This window comes from Bombus vancouverensis, chromosome 6 (assembly GCF_051014615.1).
Source record: "Bombus vancouverensis nearcticus chromosome 6, iyBomVanc1_principal, whole genome shotgun sequence".
NCBI lineage: Eukaryota > Metazoa > Arthropoda > Insecta > Hymenoptera > Apidae > Bombus > Bombus vancouverensis.
In genome coordinates this window covers 15,049,244-15,076,365 of record NC_134916.1, presented here as the reverse complement: position 1 = coordinate 15,076,365, position 27,122 = coordinate 15,049,244, and the positions used below count along the sequence as shown (strand labels likewise).

The window sequence follows — 27,122 nt, the reverse complement described above, 5'->3', positions numbered from 1 at the left end:
CTCCCACGGAAGTCGTTGCGATATCGAGGGCATTGTCGTGAAGTGGTCCCAAGGAGTGGTTGCGTCTTGTCGTACTGTATCAACGGCAAAGCGACGTTATAGAAACCCGGTTCCGGAAAGAGTAGAAGCGTCTGAAGCCATTTGCAGAGTTCGCGATCTTGATTGATGCGTCTCCGGCCGACCCCGCTAAGAGTAAAGTGTTTTCGAGCGTCGAGGCGCCAACGACGCCCAAGCCACCCTTTGCTGGAGCACGGTCAACCGTGTTTCAAAGCGTTTGCCGACACACCCGTCGAATTTCGCTGATAAAACAGACGGTGCGAGGGGAATGTTGGGGACTGAGGTGAGTTAAGTCGAGCAGCTATACGACCAGCAATCCGGTAAATAACTGGCGTGATCTCGCGACCGATTTGACTCAGACACGGTATCCCGTGAAGTTGATTAAGCGTGCTATTAAACAGCCGTCGGTTATCGGTTTACGCTGGTTAAATTAATTATGGCGATGAAATGACAGATCGTTTCGCTATTAAACCGGCAAACCCGAAGTGATACGATATCGTGAGTGAGAGAAATAACGCAACGTAGTCGGGATAGAAGGGTAGAATCGTAGAAGAAAGTAAAGTCGAACGAAATCGACGACTTGACGCACAAATTGTTTCCCTTTCTTTCAAACAGGAACAATCAAATTTTGTGCGCGCGAAGGAACCGCGGTGCAACGGGTTTTCATTGTGCGGAAACTTCCTTTTTCCATCCGCTTCGTCAAACTGTACGAATGGACGCCACGAAGTACACAATATAGGTTTACGTGCAGCACCGTGTACTTTGTTCGGGCGAAACAAGGAAATAAGAGTGGTAAAAGAAGTAGAGAAACGAGAAACAAAATTAAAAGGTCCGTTCAGGGAAATTTTCCGGCGCTTTTAAGGCCGCTTTAACCAACCGGCTGGCAACTCGACGAACAATTAGCGTCGATTATGGAGGGTTACACCGCTAATAAAACGTTACAGTGCCGACGACCAGAGGTTGGAGTAATTTTCACGAACACGTGTATGTGTATAGTGTACAATGTTCGAACGTGATATCTTAAAATCGACTCAGTCCACCGGCCATTTTATGAAACGCTTTTCACGCGGCAGTGCATATTCCGCGCGAAAGCTTTTACATCCTCCATGCTTTATCCATTTTGCTCGGCTGCTGGTTGGTCGCGGTTAAACTAGGTAAAGCTCTAGTTTCGGTCGAGTCCACGGTAGACTGCACGCTCTCGATCAACTCCTCTCTCTCTCCCTTTCTCTCCCTCCCTCCCTCTCTTTCTCTTTCTTGTCTCTCTGTCGCTCTTTTAGCTCTTTCGCTTTTTCTTTTGTTTTCGAGCATCGAATCGATCTTCGGACGAGGAGAACCAGAGAAATAGAGAAGAGAGAGAGAGAGAGAGAGAGAGAGAGAGAGAGAGAGAGAGAGGGTCATGGGGCCAGATGTGACACATTTGTTACGGTTTTAGAAGTGGGATTACCCGAGACGTTTCCTGGACGAATTGCACGGACGACCGTTCCATCGATAGGATCCACTTGTAAGGGAAACAAACGTAAATCGGCCGCGACTGATGTACGCCCCTGAATTTCTCTCTTTATTAAACGAATCCGATAATAATGTCAAAGTGACCACACGATGTCAATTATCTTATCGATAATATCCAACTTCCTGTCTCGGCCAATTTTAATTATATCTGCTGTAAAATGCGTTCGACGAAAAAGTTTAATAAGGTCCCAGGAATTCGATATGACTATGTGGAATTATTGCACGGTATCCGTCTTATCGAAGGAAATTTTCGTCGATATTCCGAGGTCGTTCGAAAAACAACGAGCCATTCCTTCATTTCCGGCCAACGACTCCAGGGAAAGACGTTCAATTCGTCCAAAGCTTTGGTTCGTTTTATCCTCCTAACAATGCCGACAGATACCAAGTTCCGCGTATATATCGTACTGGGGCACGTCGCGGGCATTTCGAATGGTGAAATTGCTATTTATTCGGTGAACGAACGAAACGCGCGGAGAAGCTCGCCGACATAACCATTTGGCCGGCTCGAAATCCATTACTGGCGAAACTATGAAGTTATCGCGCCGCTACTTGCCAACTACAAGGCGCGCCGGACGAAAATGTAGGCCGTTTCGGGTTCAAGGTGCTCCTCGCGAGCGCCAGTCTCTCCAGACGATCGTTATCGTTTCGAAGAGAATCTTACACACTCACGAAAGTGTAACGGCCATTGCGATATCTGGATCGAAGAAAAACAGGTCGCGAGTGCTCCGGATACCTTCGGTTCTGCGAGTAAGATATTGTTCGCGATGAAATTTACAGGAAATCAACTTCGTCTCCTTCTCAAAGATTCGAGATACTGGCAACGAAAAGAAACAAAATGCACCGACGCTTCACCTCCATCTTTATATTTTACAAATGATTATTCTTCGATAAGATCCCCTTTCTTTTCCAACAATAAGTGGTGCCGTACACAAACAGGCTTTGCTCGTTAGATATCTCACTCGACATTGGTATTCTCACATGCAGCTCGCCCATAAAGCAAGCACCTCCAAACTTCCAAGTGTACTGTCCCAGCTCTTTCTAAACACTTGTCAATCGCAGCCGCGATTGATCAAACGCGTTCCAGGCCATTCTGAGCCAATGAACCGAACTGAGCGCGACCCTTTCTCCGTGGTTTCGCGGAGGAAAGAAAGGAAATAGCTCCCACTCGAAAAATGAGAATAGTGTACCATTTACGCTTTCAACGAGTCATCACGCGCGACACCGATTGTAAGTTCACTATTGATGCGCCGGAACGATGGAGACTTCGAGGGAAGAAATTTGTTTTGACGAAAAGGTTGGAACACGCTAGCTTCAATTTTGGATACAAATTTAGCCTTCACGCGCCACTGTTCGCTTCTCACGCCACATTCAAAAATGCGAATGTGCTGGTTGCCGAATTGTTATCGTAGCACATAGGACGGAAAGGGATGGTAGAAAGCTTGGCGCCACTGAATTTAAATCCCTCTTCGAGAGAAAAGCATTTGGTTTGGAGATTTAAACCACGGAGTTTTTGTTCGGCGGTCAGCTTTTCGGAGTAATTGAAGTGGCGCGGAACGCTGCAAAAAAATTTTTTTTTTTTTTTGGTTCGCTAATATTTGATTCGCTAATATTATATTTTTCATATTTAAACAGAAGATAGAATTTGTGTAAGGGGCGAGGGAGATTGAATTTCTGTAGAAGGAGTTAGATAAATCAGTTTAAAGAATTGAATCTTTAAACTGTTCTAAATAAATCTTGTTTACATACGGTGTTCCTTCAGTCTCGATTCACATTTTCATTAATCATCGAGTACTAACTTCACTTATTTCCCTAAAATGCTTTCAGAATCATTTTACATAGTTCTGCGCTGAATTCGATATTGCGCGATGTAAACCGCGGAGCAGTTTGTAAATTTGTAATGCCAACGATAAATTAGGTTAACGTAACATTACATTATAACGTATAACATTATATTATAATATTAATATCTTGCAGACATACCTTTTCATACTCCGTAATAATATTTTTTATTGTTCCAGCCTCGCGAAAGATTTGTAAATATCCTGAGGAAATAATTATACTGGATTACATTTACTGATTATATTTAGCTGTTCGTTGAGTCAAAAGCTTTTTTCAATAAATATGGAAATTCGCGAGAAAGAAATACGGGGGTGAAATTTTGTTTAGAGTATTTGATGTTCATTCTTCGATTGGATATCAATCGGGCAACTATTCGTTGGATTTCTAGCCAAGGTTTATTTTCTCAAAAAGAAAGTTGTTTCTTCGAAACAAAAATATTGTTGGAACTTAAAACTCGAACGCGCCCACGTAGCGATTCGCCGTAAAAATCATTCGAATTATTGTGCCAATGACTGAGCTCGTCATTCATTATCGAGCATTAGCAGTGAGCGTCGTCCTTGCGAGATTGGTTGGTCTGTTGGCGACTCGCTACAAGTATCTTTGTTTTCTCGTTCTCGCGAGCCTTTCATTGTACGCCCATTGCGTGTTAAGTGTAACATCTGTGTGTCCGATTGTCTATAACGGGACGACGATTGAGAATAAAACGACGCCCTTTGGCTAAGCCTCCAGTATCAATCCAATTCAAAATATCCAATTTCCTACAAGTCTACCGGATCACCACTTCATCGCTGTCAACCTGCCTCCAGCGCATTTAACTTTCATAGTCGACATCCTGTACATTTATTGGAACAAATATGAAGCAATTTTGTTCTATGCTTTTGACTTATTTTTTCCTCGACTGCTTCAACGATTACCAGACATCATGTACCTATATATATATATATATAGTCCTTTTAAAAGCCAACTAAAAATATTATTTGGATAGATTCGGACGAGATTTGTAGCACACCTTAAAACGCCTTATAGATTTATTATAGATTTTATAACTTTTATTTATATTACAGATTTTACAAATAGATTAAGATTTATCAGACAATCGATATTTATTTTCCAACAGATAAATTATTCATTGTAACTAGTAGAAGTGTCAAGTACTCGTTAAAAGAGTGACGCTTCAAGTAATATATTCCTGTAACACGAACATTTCGTATTTTGTAACATGAGTTTTAGTTTCGAGGTATCGTTTGGCTCTGATATGACGGTTCGAGGCGAAAATGCAGGCGAAGGAATGCTGCATGGGAAAATATCTCTATCGATGAACGATGACGAGAATGCAGTGGCTGGGCGAATATAATCTCGTCATGTCGATCATGATTACGTTTGGAATGTGGCCAAATGAAGCCATTGGCTTTCGATGACATTAATTTCGTATACGCATAACCTTGTTACCTCCACAGATTTCAAAATACAATCACCTTCCAAAACCAAAGGATCAAATTACAGAACTTTCATAAAATAATCTCGCTAAAACTTAGCAACCAAGATCGGATTATCGAAGCTCGTCTCCTTATTTAACACTTAATCCCAACATCTACTGAACGCCATGACGTTAATGAACAACCTATCGGAAAAGTCTTTCGACCTGCTGGCGTGTCGTTTTCGTTCCTCGTTTATTATCTCGCTCAACTAACCATCAATGCGTTTCCCCGAGTTTATACGATTTTTTGTATCATGATCACGAAGAAACTTCCTGACGAAGGCACTTTCTTCGAGACGTGCCACTATAATGAGAGAATAAACAACACGGCGCGACGTTAAAACACCCACTAAACTTCGCCAATCGTCGAATCGATCTTTCTTCCGACGATAAAACGTCGAATCACGCTATTAAAAGTCACCAGAGGAAATCGAAAGTATTCGTGTTTTCGGTGAAATCATTCGGCAATTATCGCGACAAAGGGCGGTGCGTCGTTGCAAATAATTTAAAGAGCCGATCGAATTATGTCGAAATAATCGCGTACAATGTAGGATAATTGCAAGTTATACGATATGATGGAATTTTCAGTTGGAATTTTAGAACGTGAGAACTTGGAAAACGAATGCGTCTGAAAGATGTACGTGGCTTTGCTGGCAGTCGCTATCGATTAAACCAATTATACGACAAACTCGCTGTCTATTATTCCCTCGGGCCACCTCTTCCTGCCGTTCGTCTATAAACATCATAAACGGGATTTAATTAAGTATCACTCTTCCTGATTCGGTTTCTGTTTGCTCGGACCATCGCTGATATCCATGATTTTGAATTTCGACCAACGTATTCAGTATCCAGTTTAAACGTAGAATTAACACAGAATTAACAGACACATGAAAATAATCACTGTGCTCGAAGTATTTATACTTTACAATTTCGTTCGGAATTCATGAACATCAGCATCGGTGTTCCTTTCTTTATTGGAATTTTCAAATTTCAAGAGAGCCTCTTTCATTGGATAATGAGAGTTTGCGTATACATATGCACATAGCGTATACAATAATATTATAGCTTTTCATGAATGACAAGATACATATGCATGTAGCTACACCGGGTAATCTGGTAGTACAGTAATATCGGTCGGTAGTTGCAGTTTGAATTTACCGAGTTCTTGAATTAATTGTATCGAACCTGATAATTGAAACGTGACCAAATACGCAAACATTTCGATTTCAATTTTGGAAATTTAGCTTATATTTTAATTTGTTCGTTATTACATTTTAGATTTAGACATTTAGACATTTAGACATTCAAAACGAATTGTAACGAAATTGACTGACATTTCTAACCAGATTTGTCGTTGCTAGTATATATACAATGACAAATGAAAATACTCACACCTATCACATTTTCTATCCTGTATAAATTTGTAAAACATACGGTTTTTCATTAATATTTCTGGTAAAGTACATCTTTAAACATATCATAATTCATTATCGTTGAAGCCAAGCATAAGATTCCAATTATTTTCAAATTGATATAAGGATTACAGAAGCGTTTTTTGAACCCGCATAAAATTAAAGACACGATTTGCATGTGACCTAAAAACTGTGTAACGTAACCAAAGCAGAAAATACTTTCAACAATTTTTTAATTATTCAACTCAAATTGTACATAATTATTTTAAAAATTGAAATCGCTGTCATAACTATTCTCAATATGTGAAACTAAAGTAAAGAATCATTTTGACGAACAATTGTTGATCTGATAAAGATTCTTGCAAATTTGCACAGGAGTTTATAAGAAAAGCTAATTTGTATCAATTCTTTTCCTTATTATTATACATAGCATGGAAGAATGAAATTTCCAGGTATTATTATCATCTTGTAGATCGTGATGACTAAATTGTGGTATATTTTTTCAACCACACGAATGGCAAAGAAATTATACCCAGCACGGAATGAATGACGACCTCCTCTTACTAGTTCGAGCGTGACGCTGAATTTTCGAATTACTAGGACCTTGTTATGGCCGATCGTAAAGCTTAGAACTAGGAATAATGCCGGCAGCTGAAAGCAGTAATGGCATATTACACAGCGGGGTTAGGATAGCCGAGTGCAGGAATTGAAACGGAACTCGCTGCCCGGCGGTGTCGTAAAACAGAAACGACAGTCAACGAACGTGCATCGAAATCGATGCGGGATACGCAGCTTTCGCCAATCGACTCGTGTTTGATCAGAGAACGAATTGTCGCGATCGTTGCATAAGGACAAAAGCACACAGATCTCCGATTTTATACAGGGATTGGAATTCATAGCAGAATCACGAACTATACTCCACGAACCGTGCCGGAATATCATGGGTCGAAATTTTTGTAACGAAATTGTGTAGTTTCTACTATTTCTTTTTGAAATCCTAAGACTTTCTAATTCCGTAAGTAATCTCATTCTCTAATTCTAAATAAAAATAAGTTATAATCCATTGAAGAACATGTAGTGAAAGTTGTGCAGGGTATTTTTTATGAATGATTCAAGAAACTTAAATAAAATGTCTTATTTTCATTTATTTTGGTTTGTTGAAGTACAAAAGTGTACTAGAACAATAGATACTTTATAGAAAAAGTTTGCTAGATAAATCAGGTTCGTACAAAGGTCTTCGATAAACACAAATAGTTTATGATGGTGCTATAAATTTCAATTTCTATGAGCTTCACAAATTGTAGAATCCAGGTGGAAAGAGAAATATTGTAAAGAGAATATCAAGCAAATCCTAGGCGTCTAGAATCCTTGTAAAATCGCAATATCAAAAAATAGCATTGAATACTGTGAATAGAAAAAAACTTTCGAACGAAGAGTTGAATTAATGCAACTTTGACTCTTAATGGATTAAAGAAGACTTCAAAGAAACATTCTCGTTTTCATAATGAGTCTTAATATACGATAAATTACAACACACTCAAATCATCTACTACATAAAGACAAAGTAAAACAATGGTATCAAAAATACATAAATTCTTGTCGCTATATATAAATTATTAGGGATAAAAGAAAACTCTATGAACTCTAAAGAGACTCACGCCTGTTCTAAAGATTCTCAATGTAGAAAACAAGATAATCGAATGATCGACAGTATCAAAGACAAAGTTAGACAGTGGCATTAAAGAAAAATTAGTTTTAACTATATACTACAGTATAACTATTGACCTAACTTAACTATTGAGCCTGACCAGATCGTCGCATACAATTCGAGAATATCGCTCCGTAAGACGGAACGTGTCGAGGGTTGGCAGGTCGGTTACCTATGCCATTTGGGAGCCGTTGTTGCCACACCCCTGTTAGAAACAACTAGGAAGTCGGTTTAGAACTTGGATGCCCCAAGTGTTTCGCGATCTAGCTCGGGGAACTCATAAATCGCGGCCTGGCCGCGCATTACTGCGTCTCTCGTTTGTCTAACCTCCAACTCCCTCGATTGTAGCCTGCCCATGGGTTTTCTTGCAACCGCGTTAATTTATTCCAGTCCGATACCAGTTACGTTTTAAATTCACGCAACTCGGCAATGCTATTCGATTCGAAGCCGGAGAAAGATCGAAACAAACGTCGTTTCTCTTAATCTGGATTACGATTTACATTCTTTTCTTTTTTCTTTTTTATCCTTTTCCATCGCTGATATACGACCTGGTTTCAGTTTCATCGACCAGCAACGTATAAATTCGAGTTGGATTGGCGATCAAAAGTAACACGGCAGATTGTTAAACGATTGGCACGCGCGTCGAGCTGATCGGAAGCGTAACTTCTCTGTTTGAGTTTCCAATTATTCCGTGCGTCCACGTGTCGTGGCGCTCTACTTGTCCACGCGCGACATCATATTTCTCGCGCTATTCTCTATCACGCAGTATCCGACTAATGGATACATCGAATTTCCAGATTATGAGATAGCTGCGATATGTTCGACGGATTCTTAAGAAAGAAAAAGTTTCGTAAAAAGTTGGTGAATCGTTTAAAATCACTGTATGATTCAAGGAATGGAAATTTTCGCCATTAAAATATCGATGCAGGTACTTGTTCCAATTTGGTGAAATATCTCTGTCTGTGCACCAGTTTCATTTCTGCATTTCCGATAACGGCATCCGTCTGTTTGCATCCCATTTTGTTGATTAATTACTCCAATTTACGGGTAGTACTTACTTGGATGTGCGATAATCAGCAAATGAGAAGAAACAGAAGTAAAAAGTAATTTGTCGCGAATTAGTGTTTCTCGATCCATCCGGGATATTTAAAGGCGTGACAATCAATGCAATTATTTCCGAAATTTACTCATCGGCTCTACGTGTCCGCTTTAATTCCTCTCGTTCATTATTCAGGGCTTGGCATAATCACTGTTTTCAACACATTTAACCTCGACCATTAATCGATGCGAAATTATCGGCAAACGACGCCAACAGAATGTCTTTTGAATAAAATATTACACAGGATGTATTTATTTTTCCGTTGCAAAGTCGCGACTGCCACTGAAAAATTCGTATTAATCGCTGTCAAGTATTGCAATTGCCGTTTTAGCCAATTTGCTCGCACGGAGACTAGTTTTTCTCCAGAGACCCACAATCGGACGACGATAATCCACGCTGACGTGAATCGTGCCTGTCCAGCTGTCATTACGCTGAGCCGACGAAGCCGAGTCAGCAAATTATTCACGCACGACGCCTTGTGACGGCTCTAACGATCCGTTTCCCTTCGCGGATACGTCTGCCATCTTTGCCGCGTGTCACTATCTCCGCATGATCTTGAAATTCAATGGCCTTTCTAACCGCACGTGAAAATGCACTGAACGTTCAGCCTTATCAACAGAAACGCTTTATATTTCTGGAAGCTTGATAACGACGATAGATGATCGAGAGACAACAGACCACTAATATATGAGAACGTAGCAGATGACAAGGAATATCTATTAAATATAACGACCGAAAATATGATAGACGTGGAATAATTCAGAGTGACGCCTAACGATCGATCCTAATTAGCCTTTTACGATGTGCCATAAGAGAGGCTCGGCAGATGGTTGTTGTTAATACGCTTCAAATAATTAGCATGATTTAAATGAACGAGTGAAATGAATAAATAACAGGAAAATATACATAAATCGTAGAACAGATTTGTAAACAGTAAGACCAATGCAGAAGTGAGATTTATAAAATACGTAATTAATTATCGAAAGTCATTGAATATGACAAGCCGAAAGTACGTATTATACGGTAAAGGAATAAATATTTTTTTAAGTATAAATCAATCAAGAATAATCAATAAAACATTAATTCTGTTCGAATACCAGTATATTTTTTGTTTCTGCTCTCTGGATTTGTCAAGATATTTATATACCTGAGTCTGATACTCCATAAATTTATCAAGACCGCTGATGACATTTATTACAATGCTCGTATGTTCATTTATTCTTTACATCCTCTTAATTTCCTCAATAGGGAATTTCTTCGAAAAACCGAGAAATAGAGAGCATAATCTATTAGGCATCAGGTGCGGCAATACGCTCGATGACTCGGGTCAGTTCGATCCCAAAGACTTTATTTCCCATCCTGAAACTCTACGTGACATCGGAATCGAATTCTCTGGTTCGCACGCAGCTACTCTTAATTCCGTCAGTTTCTTTCCTCGGTGTCTCTATCAATTCCCCGACAAATACGTGACTCTCAAGCTGCCTGTCGTTTGCAACGTTAACGACAAATTACCGGTGTTTCGGGTACTGACCAGACGAGCTTCGACAAATGAGAAAGTTGCGAAAGAGCCAGTTTGCAACGAAGAGTCTTCTCTTCTTCTTCTTCCTCCTCCTCCTCCTCCTCCATCCCTTTCCACTACCTACAGCTAATGCGTCCCGCGTCCAAAGTTTGAACTCGCGCGACCAGAGGGCAAAGTTTCGCGCGTGTCCCCATCCGGCTCGAAGTTAAGGCGGGTTCGGGCTTGCGATCCTGAAATTCTTATTAATGTTTCAGCCGAGCAGAGCTAGGAAAGCGGCTCGGTCACCCTCGTCGGGCGCATTAAACGAATACGTAGCGCGTCCATCGAGCTTTACTCCCGTTCGCCTCGTTAATCTTCCTTTTATAGAGTATCGACTATCGAGTTTAACCGAATTTCTCCAACTTTCTGCCGCTTAATACACCAGCAACCCATCCATAGCTGGTGTCTAATCTATTTTCCCTCAGGATCGGCCCGGGTCAGCGCTCTAAAAAAGACAACTCGGGTCGAATCGACAGAATCAACGCGAGTTCAATTTTTCAAGATCTTGCATCGTTCACACTGTCTTAATTCTAACCCTGAATGAAACTGGCAACATTGTTGACGTTCTCGAGAAATAAGTGGTTTGGGTCAATGTCGCCGGAAACACGACGCGCTTCCACTGAGAGAATTAATGCGATTCTATTCCGATTTCTCAACGCTCTAATTTCTACATGGTCTTACTTCTACGGTTGAATCATTTCGGTCGGAAAGAACGTTTATGGTAGGCTAGCTTACGCGATTTTCTTCTTTATTAAAGTTTTACTAACTGCTTCTTTTCAAAGTCTCATTCAGATTTAACAGATTACTTGCATTCAGACAACTTAAAGCAGATGCTTGAAAATATATATCAAGTGAAATAAATATATGCTTGTTTCTATGATATAGATACTATATATATTGCTAGAACACGTAAAATAAAATTATCTCGCAATTATTTTCCTTCAAAGACGATAGTTATATTATTCAAGTTAATATTCGAATGGCTGACGTCATTACCTTAATGCTGTGCTACTTTTAGAATCCTTAACCTTTATAAAGCGATTTTTGGAGTAATTCTTTTTAATCTCGATCGCTGACAGTTGGGGGAATATGCAAATCCAGCCTCTCGAATACGTCTCGAAATAGGCGATTAAATTTCCCCTTTCATTCAATTTTCGCGGGGTCCATGGATCCTCCCCTTTCTGGGTTGTAGCAATTTCGCATCTCGGACACCAGTTACGGTGTTCCGGCAAACGTGAAACGTCTAACTTCTCATTCCTGAATGGTAATCGCGGATTCACCGTGAATGGCGCTCGCCCCTAATACCCTCCCATAAGAAAGGAAACTCGCGTTTGCCCTCCAGACTTCGTACTTAACGACGCATCGTCCCTCTTGCTTAACCTTCGACTATCTAAGCTTCCGGTGAGTTAATTAAACGGTTCACCGTGTCCGTTAACCGTAACTTGCTAATGTCTTGGAGCGTGAGCTCTCTTTGACGGTCTTCTTTGTAGTGTTTTTTCGCTTTAATTGAAACAGCAGATAAGGAACGCGGTAAAGAAGATCCGAAGCACGTAGATGAATGGGCTCTTAGTTCGCGAACGGTCGATTTTTTCGTTTGAAAGAAAAAGGATTCGGGTAAAGGTATCTTCCCTGTTATATCCAGAGGTAACCAAATATAATACATACTCATAAATCTGAAACGTCCACTGTTTCTTTCAACGTTCACTGTAGAGGAACGCATCAATCTACATCTAAACTTGCTGGAAACTTTCGCGGGCTCATCGTAAACCGGCGGAGGAGGAGGGAGGAAGGGTTGAAACTTCGCTCGAATTGCAACAGTTCTCGAGAAACGCCGTAGAGAAGCTCGATACTATTTATATGGACGGCGTTATTAACCGACCGTCACGATGACAATAATCGCGTACAAATGAAATTATTGCCACATCCTGACATTAATTACGGTAAATTGATGGAATTCCAGGTGGGTAACGCGTTTAACGGTCGGTAGATGCGGTTGAAACAGGCTGAGCACATTTTGGCCAGGAAAGTTCGTAATTGCACCGGACAAGTTAATTACCGTTAATGAGTGGCTGATACGATATCTTGCAGTTACGACGAAATAAAGACGAGTCGATCGATGCCCAGTTCGCTGCTACGTTCGAAAGCGATCCTTCTTTTCCGGTCAGAGCTCTCTCTACCCTCTTTCCACTCCCTCGGGGCGAAACGAGAAATTGAGGACCGAAGAATTCCAAGCACTTCGTACAACGTCCGTAATTTTCATACTCGAAACTATCGAAAATTGTTGGAGGTAATGAATATCAGTTTGGAATTTATCGTACGTCATGTGATATCTAATTACAAACTCGATGTCTGAATTAATTTTTTCATCAGATGCTCGAGCATCATCCTTCATCGAGGCTATCGCAAGTTTCGAGAGAAAAACGGAGCGATCGCGTAATCGTCGTTTAAAGGGATTCTATTTGGAATTATAGCACAGAAATGGGATTCCAGCGAGGTGACGAATCGCCTTTACGACCATCGTGAATCTCCGATCGCCATTAGCGTTCCCGTGCAGCGAACAGCTGATATCCGTTCCAATCGAGATTAAAGACAGCACATCGCGTACGGAGATCAATATTCACTGACTTAACATCGTTTCCTAATACCGTTTTCTTTTATAAATATATTACGTAAAAATGTACCATTATGTACACTTTTACGAATGTGTTACGTATATTGGATAAAACTTTTCCAAATCTTATTAGCACTGCAATGAGATACGATTACTATGATTATGATTCCAAAGTTTGAAAGTTGCTTTGAGCATATACATAATCAGTATTAAAGCTGGCTCTGTTAATTATTATAGCTTGTTAATTTAATGAATAATTTTGTCATTTCCGTGAAGTGTATGCTTTCAATAAATATCGTGCAACTTCTATACCTATACATTCAAATGTTACTTATACTGCAATTAACAAATTACAAGAAACAAATTACTACGATTCGAATACTAACAAAATTTCAAAACGTTCTATACGACACATATAATACACATACATATAATAGTGCGATGTAATCGAAGAAGTTACTTATATACAACACGTACCGCATAAAAAATAAAGTGACACCGTTTTTCCTTCCGCGAGGGGTATAAATTATTTAAGAGGCAACCAGACGCAGGGGGAAAAATGACGGAAACGCGTAAAGGCAGAAAGGAGAGTAATCAGGGGTGATCAGATAAAAGAGGGCACGCAGCTATAGTCTGTTTGTTTGCCACGCGGCTTCTTGGAAGCTCGACTGGTTCGATCGCATGAGACAACAGGGGGTCGGTGACAATCATGAATCGACCGTCGAGGATAAGCGTCGATTTATCTGCCGTCAAAATTGCAGCTCGCCCTTAATAACCCAGAAGCGGCTTTTCACGTGTAAAAAGATCCCGCGTCTAAAATGATTCGAGTTAATCCGTATCGATCGCTCGTTATCTTTAACGGGACATCGCGTTATTATCTCGTATAGGGGACATTTTCGTCGTGCTTTCGAATTTTCACGCGACCGTAAAAGATTCTTTGGTATTTTTATTGACAGTTAAATGCCATTCCACGATACAGTTTGTTCGTTCGATGGAACGTTGACAGCGTAAAAAAGAAAGGAAACATCTGCTGCTGCCTTGTGTCGTGTCGCTACATTTGCCTGTGCATTATTTCACGAGACAAATGGAAACGCATTATATTCCCCTCGAACCACGTTCGTTCGACGCGCTGCATAAATGAATCAACGTTTTTGTGACCGAAGTTTACCGTGGATCATTGAATTCATAAACAGGAATCTCTTTTCGCCCGGTTTGCAACGCCGCTGCACGACTTTATAATGAAATTCATAACCGAAAACGTCGGATGGAAACGGCGTTTGAAAGCGACGTCTAAAGATCGTAGATAGACCTCAAACAATACGAGATCGCGTCTTCAGACTCGACGTTTGTTTCGAAAGCGTTGATCGTTTCTTTCTCTATGCTTTTCTTCCAACTTTTGCTCGACCACGTACAAACGAAACGCCGTGAAACCTAGAGAACGATGAAAAGAAGGAAAATGGCGTAGAAACGCGTCGGCCGACGATAATAGCAAACGATCCTCGTATTATAATCCCAGCTGTATACGTCGATTCAAGGTTTGGGTAACGACGATGGCCTATTTACCGAGTAATTTATGCAACAGCCGCTTTAATCGAGACTAAATACCAACGTAAAGCGACATCGCGATTACGTCTCATAGTTACATTTCTCTCGTATCTCGTGAGAATTGCGCGAGATTTCTTTTAAAAGCTGGTAGTCGACGAAAAACGAACAATTTCTTTGAGAACGTTGCTCCCTATAGTCGGGTTCCTATTCGAATCATCGAACATCGAGAATCCCGATTTTCCCCTATCTATTGTTGTTTCATGATGCTTATTGTCTGTCAGATTGCACGACAACAGGGATAATGAACGAGAGATTGTATCTGTGACCGTAACGTACGTACATACAAACGTCTGTCCCCATCGTAGTACGTGCACCCCCAAAGACAAGATAATTAACGTGCCTCAACTGCGTTCAGCATCCAATTTATTCGAGCCAAAGGGATGGAACCGAGAATTGAATCACTGCCTGGCCGAAGTAGTTCGTGCCTCTCCTCCGTGTTTCTCCTCTTCTGTCGATCGTATTTGGTTAAGTGATTTGACAAAAAAAAAACCTTTTCGAGAAACCTTCATTATGAAAACTTTGTCATTGGGTGAAATTGTTTGCACCGTCTGTTTGTTTTTTTCACGAACGTTATACACTCTCGACCAGTCACTCGATCCGATGCGAGCACTTTCCATCGATACCTGCGATCCCGTGATCGCGTCAAAGGATATTCAATTTTGGCTCGTTGCACTGTCCCGTTTGCGAGCACCAACCATATTTGGAATTTCACGGCGACGAAAAGATAAACGAGTCACTCGTCCCAGGAGAGAACAGGAAAACAATCGAGTTAGCATCCTACGCGGTACGACCATCGTCCCGGAAACTTCTTCCCTTTCCAACGTCTCTGTAAGGGTTGCTACCCGCCGAAACCTCCTCCGTTATGGCGCAGGTATAATTCACCCCACTGTGAGCATTCGTACAAGCGGTCGGGGCAGTGGTTCGCGCTATTAAATCATCGTAAGACGTCCGTGCGTATCGAAACGATGATCGTACGATTCGCGTGTGCACATGACCGCATTCTCGTTCACCCCGGGAAACGATGGGCTATCTCGTACCACCAGGATATATTTCCTGTCAGACGAAATTCAGTTTACGCCTGATCGGTCCGTCCCGCTTCTATTCGTTTTTTCCGCAACGGATACTGACATCGATTGATGCTCCGTTCTTTCTCGTATAATTCATGCAGAGTTGGGGGATTATTTGAATTTTGAATCATACAGTTTATACAGAACGAGTTCCAAATGTTTTTTGTTAGGTTGTTACAGGATAGAGATTTGCCTGCAGTTCGTCTTATCGAAGACGATGCTTTTATATTTTTTGGAAATTTGACTATTTGTCTCCTTCGCGAAATGTGAGTGAGATATGAGTACTTAGGATATTTGTTTATTTTATTAACGTTGCATTTGAGATTTGTTTACCTCACGAAGGCATTAATTTTGTAAAATTGATGGAGTAGCAATGACCAATTGAAAAGACAAAGTCACTTGCTTTAAATGTCTTGGTTCTGATAATATAACTTGCATAAAGCTTGTGCAAGCTTGAATTTAAACGAGCTAAAATGATACATATGTATTAAAGTGATCTGAAAGAAGCTGATACATAATCGCTATATGTCACTAAAGAATGAAATTTATTTGAAGAAAGAAGGAAAAAGCTTGCATTTTACCAGCTTGCTCGTAGTTTGCACAGTGCATTCTTAACGTGTCGTTCAAAAAAATATTTCAAGTTTCAAAGAAGCAGTTGAAAGAATTTCGGTTCCACTTAAATCTTGAAAGGATAATGCAAGCCGGATAGAAAGACAAATTCATATTAGTAAAATGATATCAAACTTGAATTTAAATAACTCGAATAATCTGAGCGAAGTTTGAGTTCACAGACGAATCCTGTCTGGACCCTTCATACCTATTCGTAGTTACAAATCTATTTATTCGCTCGAAGATCACTCCGAGAATGCCATTGCTTGTCCAACTAGTAGCAATCTGGTGGAACATAATCGGAAATCCATGTTCTAATCTAGCTCCTAATTAAATTCTCGAACGTACTAGGAAGTAAGAGGGGAGCATCGGGAATCGAGGTTACGAAACAACAGCCGTTCGGAAATAAATGTTACGACTTAATTGGTCCTCCTTTACCATGATCGCGAGATTCGTCAAAGGAAATCACTCGAGGCAGACAGGAAGGCGACATGACTAAATTAATCGATCGTTGCTTTGTTCGTATCTTCAATGAAACAAGCGTTCGGGTTATTGACTAGGGCCAATAAATGATATCCATTGTAAATAGATACACTGTGACAAAGGTATGTATATCTGCTATTGCATAGCTGTGCTACAAAGAGAACCTTTACGGCCTGTTTAGTATTACACAGAATGCGATATAGCGTTTCCTTAAAAGCTCCGGAAGAGCCTGGACAGTCGCAGAGAAGGAAGCAAGGAAGAAAAATCGCGGACGTTTAGACATCGCGTTTGTGTCTCCGCGATTTTATTCCTTCGTTTGTATGTATATCGTAGATGTAAGACAACAGCGAATTTCACCTTGATATTCTAGCTGCACATTGTTTTTAGAGCGTCTTGCGCTACGAATAAATACTGATCTTTGATTCTCTTCATCGTGCTTTTAGGCTTCCTTGTGTGGTTTAAATAAAATCAAATTTTTTCAGTACGACCGAAGACGAAGGTAGAATGGATGTAGTGGGACGAAGGTAGAATGTCCCGTAATCTTCAAATCCTTGGCAAATTTTTCATTCCTTTGTTGGTGAAAATGTTCCAATATTTTTTACAGTAATGCCAACGAACGATGAAGGCGAGTAATATATCTTTCATAAAATATGACGTTTCGGATATAAGATATCGTAATTTAAATTCATAAAGATCAATGGCAAACAGTACAAAGCAAATTTTCAAGAATTTTCCAATCGTCAAGGTGTATGTCATCAGCGTGAGCATTAAGTAATTAAAGCCCATCATCGATGAAACGTAATTTGCGAATTTTGTTTCACCCTTACGTTACTTGGAACTACCGCAAAAACACTTGTAACTTGTCTACCTTGCCTCTGACATTAACTTACGATAAATATCACATTTAATTCCATTTTATTTGAATTTCTATTTTAGTATTTCATTGATTTGTAGAATAAAAATAATATTGGATAGTGCAATTTCATTCACGATAAGATTAACGTAGATAGTACTAACAATGTCGATAAACTTTCTACACATTCATAGAAAATAAAAGCAACTCCTTCGATTCCTCGATCGGGTAATCGTCTCGCAATATCACCAGTGTTACCAGTGTCAACTTTATCTCACCTCCATCACGCATCCATTCCATAAAGCGCTCACCCTTCTCACACACTTATTTGTCATTCAAACGTCGATGGCCCCGATAATTCATCGAGATCAATCTAGCCCGGGAAGAGGAAACAAAATAGCCGGGCAATATGTCGCAGCAACAGCTGCGAACGACACGTATTCGCGGAACGAGTATCGAAAACGAATCCCTCTCTATCTCGATGCCTTGTCAGCGTCTTTCGAGACGCGAGAACAGAAGAATCCTCATGGTGGAGCACCGTTCGCAAACATGCACGCGTATTGGAAGAACGAATAGATCGATCGAGGCGCGCGGTGTCGAGCAGATCGCGAGCGGATCGCGCGCCCCGAGACTGTGCATTTTGACGGGCGACGATAAATTCGCGCCGCGTCTCGCGCGTTGTATCTGCACGCGCGCAAAAGTATGTACCGCCCATGAATATATGCATGCGAAGGAATGCACGTGGCTGTATTGAATTCGACAGCTCGGAATGGCTCCGCCTCGAATCTCTTCGAGTCGAAACGCCTCTCGCCACCGTTTGCCCTATTTTTATCGCATTTTTATTTCGATCTGCATCGTTTCTTCCATGCTCGGACATCGTTTTATGCGGCGCCTTTTCTAAGAGATTGTCGAAAGTGGAAGAGATTTCTGGCTAGCAACTGCGTTCGCTGGAACGCTCGGTGAATCAACGTAAAGATTGTCGTTTCGAGTACTTGTTACATTGGTCGGTTGTTAATTAGATTAACCGGAAGAGATCTAACGAGCTAGTTGAACGACTGGTTTATCGACAGTTGAGAACTTACTTCTTTAAGTTTGTCACTTAAGAAGACGTTGACTGTGCAACTGCCGAAGCGAATCTGTTAGCTTTTCAGATTGCGAAATCACGGACGAGCATTGATAACATCTACACGATGTTGAGGTAGAAAACGATTTTATTCTGAATTAAACTATGCAAATATTCTGGTACATATGTGCTTGAAACGTTATATAGAAATTTTGTGTAAGAAAAACATTATGCTAATAATTTATTTGAAAGATCTGAATCTTTGAACGTATTCGTTCCTTCATACTAGACGGCAACAGGCACGAACGTACGCTTAATTAGGGAATCAGCGACGGTTACCATCTTGGACAAGTTATCTGACCCTCGGGAACCCACGTATCAAGTTACCCCAAAATTCAGGGGAAGGTCAGGCCTAAAGAAGAATTCCGTCCACTGATTGCCGATGGGCTGAGTTGCAGATTTACGACCCATCATTACTGAATTTTATCCAATTTTATACGTTTTATTTAATCAAAACTAAATAAATAGAATTTAAATTAACAAATTAAGCAATAGAACAAGTACTTTATTTTAGTATAATGAAACGTTAAAAAATTTAGTAAAATGAGACGTATATATCGATAAAGAAACGCTTAATCAGAAAATACTACTTTCTGTAGCCACTGTAGAACATTTCTGAAATATAGCAACAGGGGCTCGTGTGGTAAATCCGAGCAGTCAAATCTAGACCGTAAAAGAACAGGATTTTCCTGCTAAAAGGATTGATACGATTTGGAATTCACGTATAAGTGACAGGCCGAGAAATATCGCAACGTCGCTTATTTATTCATTCGGGCAGTTCGCGCGGTCCGGATTAAATGTAAATTCAGCCGAAGCCCGGGAATTTGGCCCCGCGTCGAAATTCAATAACGCAGGAAGGTCGTCAGGAGGAATGTAGGTTAGCGGGCGCGGCGCGACGCGACGCGACGCGTTTCAGCGCCGGCGTCAAGCTTTTCGACGCCGTCAAACGGGCCAGAAGTAAAAACGCCGAGGCGAAATTGCATTCAATTTCTGGTCCAGGAACGGAAGAGCTTTCACCAACGTGCTTGCCTATCTTTTCCTTTCTGTTCTTTCGTCTGATCTCAGGATGAAGCACGATAATCTAATAGACTCGGAATAAGAGCACCGATGAAAGAAGCAAGTTCCTTTTCCTTGTTGCGTTCGCATAAATGTGCGTTTGCAACGCGCGCGCACGGTGCCTGCAGTGTCTTAAACGACCACGATGAAAAGGCCAACGAGACGAACAAAATTGTCGCCGCGTTGGATAATTATAATTTAAAGCCCTTTCAAGTCCTTTCTCTCGAGAAGGCCATACATTTTCACTCGGCGGGAAAAGGTCGGTGACAATTTCATCCGTAGATATCATTATCTTCTCTTCTGTTTGAATCTTCCGCGTCTAGCCGAACCGAGTGAAATTGATCGCGCGACAAGAATGGGAGAACCGCGAATTTGATTTCTATCCACTTTGAATAATAGATCTCAGCAATCTAGATATATGTATTATTTTTCCAAGAAAGCGATTGAAAGCTAGTTTCTCTCTTTTTTTTTTTTTTATCACGAAAGTAATCGAATAGGAGAACAATGAATTTTAATAATATCTTGAAGATTATCAGATAATGTCAATAACGAATAAACGTGACTTATATAACGTGCTACGTTGAGCAATGTAACGAGATGAATCGGATCATCGATCAGGCGGATTATCTCGCGAGAAAAGGAAACGGCCGATAGACTTTCGTAATCTGTTTCATATCGAATAATCTACTTACGCAACGAGGATTCCCTGGTTACGTCGTTTGAAACCACGATTTATGGTATCAAAGCGTTCTCGCTTCGGTCAACAGCACAGCTCGTTCGTTCAATTAATCGCCGTTGCCACGAGAAACGCCAAAGACTTGCAGCAATCGTTTCCCTTTTAACGAAATTACATCGATTTCTATCCGCAATTATTCGCATTAACGCCTTCTACTTTTTACTATTCCATGTATCAGGAATGAAACAGCGTTTTTTTCTTTTCAACTATCACGCGAACTTGATTCTTTCTTTTCGTACTATATGCATTCTGTGCAATTTTATACTGTAGTCTGTTAATAACAACATCGCACATTTTTGTCCGTTGTATCGTTAAATCTACAATGGTGTGGAATTGCACAATTCCACTGTTTTAGAATCGCCACAACGTTGTGTCATTCATCTGCGTTTGATCTTTGAAGCTTAATTTGATAACATCAAGTCCTCTAATACAAAAAACAAGTAACAATCGTATTGTCTGAGAACATAAGTCACTATGATCGGGTTCGGCGATTTCCATAAGCAACCAAACCACGGAGATGGAAACTTGACACGTGAACGTTTAACGCGCCAGTTATCGACCTCGTAGTTCATGTACATTTCGATGCAGCTCGTGTGCTTGTAACTCGGTCGCAACACGGTCTGTTTCACGAGCTGGTCCGGGTATCGTCGCCGAATGGAATATCGCTTCGCCGTGTCCTCAGCTGTTCGAGATCACAACGTTTCTCGAAACATCCGCCGCAAATGTAAATTTTTGGTCGGTGAACGCAGTGAGAAACGACATTGATTCGATTTGTCCGTATAAAACCGTAAAACTTTTTGACACATGCTATCGCATTGATTTTATACAGTTTGTATGAAAAATAACCGGTTTTATATATTTTAAACTGTTTAATGAACGGCTATCTGCCAATTATTATTGTCAGGATGGGGTTACGTTTACATAGACAAATATCAATATTTCATGAGCATCAAACGTACGTACGTATATATATATATATATTATACAAATGGTGTATCTAGCCTCTTTTGCATGATAATACACCTGCTCTTACTCGCGCAGCTGTTCGTGAATTTTTGGCTAAAATGCAAATAGCGATGCTTGCTCATTCACTATATGCATCTGATTTAGCATTCTCGAGTTATTTCCTATTTTCAAGGTTCAAAATTCCAATAAAAGTCTTCTAACGAGGACATTTCAATTTTGCCAACAGTTAGTGATAAGAATATTGGAAGATATCGTTTGAGGAATTTATGCATTTATTGGGCATTTTTTGAAAGGGAGCAGCTCGAATAAAATGACCTTTACAAACACGCAAATGTTAACAATGTTTGAATTTAGATATTGATAGCCATATAACTTTTTAGACAAACCCTATATGTCATAGGAAAACAGCATTATTTTACGTAATTGAATGCAATCGGCAATCGGAAAAAATTAACCGGTACCGAAATCGTTTCTATTTCGGACACCAGAGCGCACATTGTTTCGTGACGTATACAGCCTCGCAATTTTCCATCGTTTCCCTCTGATCCCAAACGAATATTCGCCATCCACGTTCGTTACAATCCGTGACACTGCGGTGAGCTTGTAAAAAACTATTTTCGACCGTGTCGCCACACCGATAGCTTTTCGAGTGACAATACACAAATGTTTGTAAGTGTGTTTTCGGAAACGCAATTAGTTGGCAATCGTACGGTTTGTAACAATCGTAAAACTATAAATCACCCTAAATTCGATTTCCCAAAAAACGAAATAGGCATTTTAGTGAACCATTTTCTTTCTCCATTTCTCCTACATCTCTTCACCTTTATAAGTAACTCTTACTTTCGTTTTCTATCAACACAAATTCATATTTAATTATTTATCTTGAATTTTAGCTCCTCTTTATTTCCTCAATTTCCAACAAATCATCATGCAACATATATTATATATATATGTTACATTTCACGTGCAACTGCGTACAGCAAGGTTAGTCAAAATTAGAAAAGAATCAGATTTATTTATATTTGAATTAATTAATCAAACATTATGCTACACACTGTGTTGAGATATATACATCATTGTGGATGTCTTTGTAGTTTCGTATTTTTATGAATCTAAATAGAAATTTTGTTTCAGCCATTAAATATTACAACAAATATTATAATTTAATTCGAATATTTTATATATTTTTATATATTACGTACGTCTCTGTAACCATAAAAAATGTTCAATAGATAGATAAACATTCGTAATATATACATCATAGTGTTCCAAACATCAATCCTTAGTTAGCCCATTATTTAAATTAACAAATACCTTTCACGCCATTGATTTCGCGCGACAATCTGCGGAAATTCGTAAAATATTAACTTACGAAACACAATACGAGTTCCTGAATCACGTTTGATCGATTGATTTGATTTGATCGACAAGTTATAAATAATAAATAGCATTCGCTAGATTGTACTCAATAGAAATCTGAGAAATCTAAATAAAAACCTAAGAGTAATTCCAATCACATGAACCAAACGTCCTTGGTATGCGAGAAGCGATGCTCCTCGTCGAGATTTTAGTTTTCCGTATCGATAATTACACCGTGCAATGAGAATGCCATAATACGCGACAGAACAACTTTAATAATCCACGCGGTTGGCACAACGAATACAAAGAACTAGCATAACGATATTGGGGCTGCAATTACGAGTATTTCCGCGCTAAATAATTGGCCCCTCATTATGGTCCGTGATCGGGACGTTACAAAAATCATTCATTTAATTGCAATTAGTCTCGCGTATAATCTCGATATACCGTGAGTTATTAAACAAATTATAAATCAAGTTCTCCCATCGACCAATCACCGTATATGATTTTTGCCACTGTTTCGTCCCTGAACGAAACATATCGGAGGACTATACGATATTCTTTAAACTCATTAAATGCGAATTAAATCCTTTTGATCGCATATCTCCTATTGACCATATTTTTAATATGCAAATGTACTTCCAAGAATTTCTATACTTTCTGGCCACATTTTTCTATGGATTCAGATTCTCCCTATAAACCAATATTAAATCCAAATATCTTTTTACTTTTCACTTACACGACAATCACCAGAAGTTTCGAGATTTCACAAGATGAGAAACGTCGGAAGAAGGAACACGTAAGGGCACTCGCTATCTTGAGAGAGAATTTTCGAATGATTCACCGGATACATGTAACGTCTTCGTCGGTTGCGCAGCGCCAGAATATAATTAATGCAAATTAACATAGTTCCTTGTTGATAGCCGGTAAAAGGTACGGCGGTCGTCCGTAGGAACAAGCCATAAATTAAGAAGATCCGACCAGATGCTCTGGTATTTTCGACATAGCTCCTTCCGTTGCACGTAACGATAACTGAATGGCTACTGTTCATTAAGTTTTCTCTCCGTTCACCGGAATGGATAGCGAACATTTTCTTCGTTCTAGCGTGGCCGCGTAATAAATTTCGTTCGTTAATCCGTTCACGGAAGCGCGCTAGATGCTTATTAAACTACGGCTCAGCGTTGCTGAAAACACTGCTAAGTTAAAAGTTGCACAAGTACGCCTGCTGCATGCCTCCCCCCCCTCTCCCCCTCTTACAATCTTTTTACGTCGTTGCGTACCTGCTATATTATTTAAGCGTTTTAAAGTTTGTTCTAGCAACGATCCGAGTGTAGTGTATTCCTTTTTGAGTGACTGTAATCTTTAAATACTTTTACTTCCCATCTTCAGAACAACTTCGTCAGCATCCTTATCTAGCAGAGTTCGCCTCCTTTAGACGTATTTAAGACACCATGTTTAAACAGATGTTTTTTAGTTCCGAACGTTAAATCGTATCTCCGTGCTGATGACGATTGTACTCTTATTGAAAAGAATACAGACAAATCATAAATTCAAGCGTAAAGTGAAGTCGATCGATTCGACTATGGGTAAAATTATGTACGTACGTAGACATCTTTATCAGTTCGAAGGAATTCTAAAGTAGAAATGTCGCGTTTCAAAGGTTATTTGTGAATTAATATTTAAAACTTCCGCGTATAAACTGGCATGAAAATTACGCTGTGTCGGTATATAATAATCGTTATATCGGTAAAACTTATTCAGCAAGTGCAAAGGAAGATTTAGTTTATAGTTGACAAAACTGTCGTTTCTGATAAAGTCCAAGCCCGAACGCGTTACTCTCTTACGTCTTCTCTAATTTCCATTTTAATTATCAAAACCAGTGCGATTTCGAGGCTAGCAAATTTTAGATGCACGTTATATCCTTTCTTCCAAAAGCGAATATTCCGAATGTTCAATAAACCATCAAGGTTCTTCGATTATAATTATCTGTCCAAATATTCATTTTCTGCATAATCCGTACGTTACACAAGGAACGATAAATTAATTATGTTTTCGAAAGCTGGTCCCGATGTCACGGCGTGACACGAAATAACAGAAACACCGTACATAAGTTTCCAGCCACAGTTTCCACCGAAATATAGAAACACGTCATCCTGGAACAACGAACGGTCGACCGCATCACCCCGTCGTCGATGCAATCCGAATTTGCAGTGAAGGGAACGCTATCGACAAGGTCCGGAAGATTCAATTTCAGAAATGCGTGAGCTTATAGTTGGAAACAAGGATGAGTTTTCCAGCATCAGCCAGTCGAAAGACGACATTGGAAAGTTGCAGCTCCCGCACGGTGAGTCCGGGATTTCCAACTTTTATCGAGCACCGATTGCTGTCCCGCAGACAATTTTCTTGTCACCCGGACCCCACCTCGATCTGTCTATTCTTCGGCGCCACTTTAAGAGGCCATCCAATGTCTCGACCGGTAGAAGATCGCTGGACCAACAAATCGAACCGAATCTCTGATCTCAGTGAACCGAGTTTACATCCAATATCAGAGAAATTTTGATCCGCTTAGTCTCAAATAAATATTTCCATCTCCATTTTGTCGACTATACGTTACTTTAACGCTGCTTATAAACTTCCGAGATTTTGATTTCGTATTGAACGTAAATCATATAGCATTTGATGTATGTCATTCAACAGTTTCTTTTTGCCTTACATGCAAATGTAAAAATATAGAATTTTATATGGTCGTTTGCACATTGTAGTCTACCAGAGATGTCCGAACTGATAATTAATTGATTTTGATTGAAACAGAAGACGCTAATATATTATAAGATAATTATTTGGGCTGTAACGCTGATATTTAGTACAAGTTGAATGCTTTTCACTGCTTCCATTTTCTAGCTATTTCATTACGAACTAGTAATTTTATTTGCATTATAAATAAACTATAACGTGTTACAGTTCTCCAATTAATATAACATATAGGTGTCTTAATATCTATTTATTTGTGCCGAATTTTCCTTTGTATTTCATATTTTTCGTTCCCCCACACACTTCGAAACAGAATCTCCCTACTACGTTGACACGCAACTAACTGGAAAAATGGTTCGCAGATCGACTTGCTTAAAAAAGGGTGTAACGTTTGGAGTAAGAAATTAAAAAGTTGTTAAAGCTTGTTGCAGGAAAGTTGTGAATTATGATGAAATATACAGTCGATAAAACGATGTTAATTAATTCTAACAAAAGTAAAGTGTTCGTATTAGCAAAGACAATATAACACAAGATTAAATTTCTCGAAGTTTTCTTCGCCAAGAATCTCGGTATTTCTACTTTGAAATTCCGTGAGGCTGTCTCGACGTTCGCGAGGTTTCCACCGTCATCGCGCGAGGGAAGACGGCTTGGTTATGGTGTCTTTAGATAAACGACCGTGCGCGGCCGCCTAAAATCTACATTCGGTGTAAACAGCACTGCACCCGCGAAACCAAGGAAAACAACAGCGTGCCGGGGCGAGGGAGAAGGGTGACGGGGGTGGATGCTCATAATTCTCTCGTTTGAAAACAGGGCGGCTCGCTGTAACTCGAGCCGAAAGCGAGGCTAAAGCACATTGTGCCTGTGCCTCGCTGTAAATCTACATTCAAAAAGGGAATATAGAAAATGCCAGCATAATTGCGTTCCCCGGATTAAAAGAGTGTTCGCACGTGTCTATATAGCGTGCTCAATTTCACCGAGGCAATAAATTCGCGCCTTCGTCTAGGAAACAGAAGGCCGCGGAGGGAACGAGAGGGATGAACGGGTGTCTCGAATAAAATCGTCGCTTTCACCAAGCTACCTTCACACGCGGGAAAAAAGTCTGAAATTTATATTCAAACTTTACCCATCACGCTGCTCGTGTATCAAACTCGTTAGGTTTCTCCTTGGATAATGCTAACAATATAAATAAAAAAATTACCATGTAATTTGCTTACAAAATCTGGAATCTGTAAAAAGGATATTAA

General features: G+C 40.0%; 1 protein-coding gene across 3 annotated transcripts in view; it reads right to left on the bottom strand.

Annotated features, from left to right (window-relative positions):
• The window catches only part of LOC117157739 (putative receptor-type tyrosine-protein phosphatase mosPTP-1), a 419,058-nt gene that overhangs the window by 118,065 nt on the left and 273,871 nt on the right, over positions 1–27,122 (bottom strand). The gene's annotated exons all lie outside the window — the stretch shown is intronic.